A 5,553-nucleotide genomic window follows, 5' to 3' on the forward strand; every position below is an offset into this window, starting at 1 on the left:
CAACCCAAGTAAAATTGCAACATCCTCCAACGTGATAGTACACTCGCCGAAGGACACGTGAAACGTGTGGGTCTCTGGTCTCCATCGCTCAACTAACGCAGATATTAAATGATTATCCACAGGAAAGTAACTAATCTGCGCCATCCCCATAAAACCAGCCCTCTGTAAAAGATCCTGAACAGCAGCTGGAATGTCACCACCACGCAACTCTGATTGTTTTGCACTCCTAACCTTCAAAACCCTATCCTCAGCTCCATTCCATATATGCTCAGATATATGGAATGGCTGAAGCCTTAATAATGAATCATCCATAGGTCCTGCATGAATAATCTGTCTAGACATCCTGATATAATTCAACAAACAAACAAATTAAATAAACTCAAACAACAATTTATTTCTAAATTTTAGAAATACCTAAATACCTAATTTAAACCCTCATAATAATTCAACATTTTGAATTGAAATCATTCATTACTGCAATGAGAACGGGCCGTTCTGGTTTCAGAACGGGCCGTTTTCATTGCACAAAAAGTGTATAAATTTGGGTTTCGGAACGGGCCGTTTCGAAAGCAGAACGGGCCGTTCTGAACCCTTCCATACTTCACTAAATGAAACAACGAGAACGGCCCCACAACGGCCCGTTCTACCTTCAGAATGGCCCGTTCTGAAAGTAGAACGGGCCGTTCTGAAAGTAGAACGGGCCGTTCTGATTTCACAATAGCCCGTTTCCACATCCAAAATAACACCCATTTACTTTATCCAGAACGGCCCGTTCCAAAAACAGAACGGGCCGTTCCACACCCACAAACCAGTGACGAATATCCCTCGACATTTTCTATTTAAATTTTTTTCTTACTTTTAAAATTATTAAAATTCAAAACATACCTGATAACACCGTGTAAATATACTTTTGTGGGCAAGAATCACTGGTAACACACTCGTATTCTCAAAGCGCCGGGACCTCAAGCGTTTTTCCACAAAAATAATCCTCTCCCAGCACCACCTAGCAGCACCATTTAAACATAGAAAGAGGGAAGGCGGTACAGATGGCGCCTAGGGGGGAGGCGCCTTCAGTGTACACAAATGGCGCTTGGGGGGAGGCGCCTTCAGTGTGTGCCACATCAGCACACTTGGCGCCTGGGGGTGGGGTGCCTTCAACGAAATTCTGCCACGTGTACAACACGCCTCCCCCCAGCGTTTTCTCTTCACTGTGCCACGTCAGCATACATGGCGCCTGGGGTGGAGGCGTCTTCTAAAAAATGCCCACCCCCCCAGGCGTTTTCAATGCCACGTTGGCTCCTACGTGTCCAAAACTACCTATTTTGGTAATTACTTTTTTTTTAATTTTTTTCGTGTATTTTTTTTTATTTAGATGGGTCAAAAAGCCCTTTTCATTGCCCCCTTGTTCATTTCTCATTCAATATTTCTGTTCTCGCACTCTTTGTCTTCTCCCCTTCACCACCCCCCATTCCGATCATCGTTTCCATAGTCGTCGTCGGCCTATTCATCTCAAGGGTTTGTCTTAGTGGTTCAGGTACTTCTCCCTCGCTTGGCTTCTTCTCTTTTCGTGCATTTGTTGGGGCAACATTAATTAATATGGAGAGTGATAGAGAGTTGGATTCCTCTCCGTCACGTACCCATTTCGGGCCTCTGGTGGCATTCGACTCAGGGCGCCCTGCCAAGGGTAAGGGTAAGGTAGTAGAGAAGAGGGAGGTAAAATCTAAAGGGGTTGTCACCGGCAGTGATGATGGCAAAGAGAGGAAATAGGGTTGTAAATTCTTATGTTTTATTTTTCAAGTTTTATTTTCAATTATTTTGGATATTGAAGAACATTTATGAAGGTTTTTATGTGGACCCTCTTACCAATGTTGAAAAGTTTATTTCTTTAGTTATTTACATTATTACAATGTGTTGGGGGTAGTAAGGGTGTCACACTCTGCCTGCTCGGCGAGCGCATTTTTATGTCGGGTACTCCAACATCTTTTTTTTTCTACATGTACCGATGTCCTTTTAAAGAACTAGGTGTCTCCATTCCCTATACTCCCTTTGAGTGTGCATTTCTCAAAATATCAATGTAGCTCCTGGCCAACTTCACCCAAATAGTTGGGGATTTCTCCGAGCTTTTCAAGTTTTGTGCCCGAATTTAGGAATAGATGCCTCTTTACCGAAGTTCTTACATTTTTATCAGCTAAAGTTAGAGGATCCTCCTCTGGGTTGGGTGTCCTTGAGCGGTAGTAAGTTTGGAGGGTTATTCCAACTCTTTTCTCAATCTTATAAGAATTTTAAGAGAGAGTTCATCAAAGTCTGACCTATCAATTCCGACCAGATGTCCAAGAATCTTTTTCACCTCGGTGGGAAATTGAGGTTCCCTTTTTATTGGCAACAAAACCCTACTAAGTTTAATAGCTCCCAAGGTCTTGTTAGACTGCTTTCGATGAGGCCGACATTGATAAGCCACAATCATTACCTCGTCCTTTGAATATAAAAAAGCATATTTTCTCTGTCTAGCTCGAAGGATAAGGAGAGAAGTCTAGAAAGTGAGTATTTCACTGACGTTCCCAGTTGATTCTGTGCGCATGGTACTTATGTTATTTCTAACCAATATTTACGTTGTTGCTTCATTTTTCTTTCGCTTACAAGTCTGATGGGGAAAAGTAATGATGTGAACTTAAGGCCAAGTTTAATACCGAGGAGGCGAAGATTCCTGAGGTTGGCAAGGAAGATTCTTGTGCTCACTGACCTCGCCATAAGATAAGGAAACTTCCCAAGACCTCTGGGAATTTGGATATGGGGTTGGTGACATTGAAAGTTGCTGCTTCTTTGGTTCCCATTGATTTGATCAAGAGTCCTCCCCTGCTAACCCTGCCGATTGAGCTTAACCTAAAGGATGTTTCCCAAGGCAGTCGATTAGTGTCTTATCTTTTCTAGTAGGTATGTAATCATCCTCGTCCATGTTTTAGATTTATGCAATTGCTTCACGTCTTAGATTTGATAACATACATTTTTTATGTATTATTTCCATGTCTGCAGGATGTTCCGGTGAGCTCGATTGCCTTGGTTGTCAATGTTAAGGTCGATGAGGGAGCTACTCACCCCACCATGATGCCATCGGACTTGAAAACTACTCCTGCAACTCTGTCATGATGCATTCACCAGAGGTTCAACGTGAATCAACCTTTGGCTAGGTTGGACCACGTCAGCATGTTGCCGGATGTGACCTCCTTATGGAACCCTAATCTGACTGTAGAGAGTTTTTGCAAGGAGGACTTTGCATATGTGGCTGACAAAGCCATCATTGAAAAGGTGGGGCCAATTTAGGGGCTCAATTCTGCCTAGGTATTTATGCAGCAATCCATTGAAATAGTGAACCACTAGAAGCGCAAGTGGCAAAAGAGCCTGACAAAGTTGGAGAAGGCTAAGAAGGCATAGGCTGAGGTGGAGGGGGTGAAGAAAGAATTGGAAAAGATGAAAAATTCCTTCTTTGTCATTGTGAAAGCCAACGAGATTTACACTGGTAAGGTGAACGAGTTGCTGGAAAAGGTTAAAATTGTCGAGGTTGTGGTAGAAAATGTTAGGGTCCAAGCTCGTTCTCTCTAGGAAGAGAATGAGGTCTTGAGGGAGAAACTTCTGGTTGTCAAGGAGAAACATAGAAATAACGAGGCTCTTCTTGTTGCCCATGCTGAGGAGATTAAAAAACTAAAAATAGAGGCCAGAGTCCTAACTTCAGCAAAACAGGGTGTGGAGAAGGAGCTCCTTGAGACCAAATGCCACGTCGTCATTGAGCATAAGAAGGGTTTCTCTAAGGTAATTCATTAGGTTAAGGTACTTGCCCCTAAGTTTGACGTTGCTTCCTTATGTATTAATAAGGATGTTTGTAGCAGCCAATTGGTGGATGAGGATGACATTTTTGACAACACTAGCGAGGAGAGTGCTTGAGCATGCATCATTATTTTTCTAGTAGACTTTGCTTTGTTTTTGTGTTTTCATTCTTTTCTCTTTTGTTGATTTTCCTTTTGTCCTGTTGTATTTTTAACTCACATAATGAGTATTTATAGTTTCAACACATCTTTTTCTTTCGAGTTGCTTTGTTCTTTGTATTTGACTTGTGTCTTTTGCGCTTTGTTTGTTTGTACTTGCTCTTTCTATCCTCGCGTTTTTATCATATAAGTTTGCACATGTGGCTTTGGATCCAACCTGATTCATATATTGGTTCGAATTAGACCAAGTTAGCATGTAGTTTTAGGCATCAAAATGCCATGGATCTAACTCGACCAAGCTGGCATGCAAACTTAGGTGTCGTAGCGCCATGGCTCGAACTCAACCAAGTTTGCATAAAGATTTAGACATTAAAATGCCATGGTTCGAAATTGACCAAGGTGACATGAAAACTTAGGCATCGTGGCATCATGGTTCGAACTCGACCAAGTTTGCGTAAAGATTTAGGCATTAAAATGACATGGTTCGAACTCGACCAAGGTGACATGCAAACTTAGGCATCGTGGCACCATGGTTCGAACTCGACCAAGTTTGCACAAAGATTTAAGCATTAAATGCCATGATTCAAACTCGACCAAGGTGACATGCAAACTTATGCATCGTGGCACCATGGTTCAAACTCGACCAAGTTTGCATAAAGATTTAGGTATTAAAATTCCATGGTTCGAACTCGACCAAGTTGGCTATTGGAATAACACACTTATGGCTTCGTGCTCGGCCACGCAGTTTGTTAAAAATTAAGGGCATAAGCAAAGTGTATATGAAAAAGGAAATATTTTTTTAATATTTTCAAGTGTGCCTCATAAAAACCTCCATAACCAAAACCCTTTTCTTTACTCAGGAAAAAAGGCTGGGGTAGGAAAAAGAGTACATCACTTGAGCTGTATAAAGCATTAGCTATAATAGAATTTGAGGTGGGTGGCATTCCACGTCTTGCAAATAGCTTTGCCACTCAATTCTTTTAGCTGATAAGCGCCATTCTCTAGGTCTTCGATAACTCGGAAAGGTCCTTCCTAATTAGCCACGAGTTTCCCCTCCGTGGAGTCTTTTCTAGTTTCTCCTCTAAGTCACCACACGAGGTCTCCAACTCAAAACTTTCATGGCTTTATCTTTGAGTTGTATCTCCTGGATGCACGAAGCTTGCAGGCCTCTTTTTTGACTCGAGCTTTTTCTCTGAATTCATCGAGCAAGTCCAGGTTGTGCACCATTTCCTCATGATTTTGCCCCTTATCAAACATTATTCGTTGGTGATATGTCTCATCAACTTCAACAGGAATCATGGTATCGACTCCGTAGGTCATTTTGTAGGGAATTTCTTGCATTGTTGATTGCAGGGTGCAATGATACGCCTAGAGAACCCTAGGGAGCTTGTCCACCCGTTGTCCTTTAGCTCGTCCTAATCTTTTTTTCAACTCTCTAAGCACTATCTTGTTAGCTACTTCAGCTTGGTCGTTGGTTTATGGGTGCTCGACTGAGGTGGCTTGGTGTTTGATGCCGAGTTCCTGGAAGAAGTTTTCAAACTTTTGATCGATGAATTGTCTCCCATTATCGATGATT

The 5,553-nt window shown here is 42.1% G+C and overlaps 1 long non-coding RNA gene across 1 annotated transcript; it reads left to right on the top strand.

The window, feature by feature from the left end:
- Nucleotides 1-1,575: 1,575 nt before the first annotated feature.
- Nucleotides 1,576-4,079, top strand: LOC114916348 (uncharacterized). Its single transcript, XR_003804757.2, has 3 exons — nt 1,576-2,537; nt 2,641-2,931; nt 3,031-4,079. It is a non-coding gene; the product is annotated as an uncharacterized LOC114916348 (long non-coding RNA).
- Nucleotides 4,080-5,553: the final 1,474 nt, after the last annotated feature.

The sequence above is a fragment of the Cajanus cajan genome, chromosome 6, assembly GCF_000230855.2.
Source record: "Cajanus cajan strain Asha chromosome 6, NIPB_CcT2T_4, whole genome shotgun sequence".
NCBI classification, from domain to species: Eukaryota; Viridiplantae; Streptophyta; class Magnoliopsida; order Fabales; family Fabaceae; genus Cajanus; species Cajanus cajan.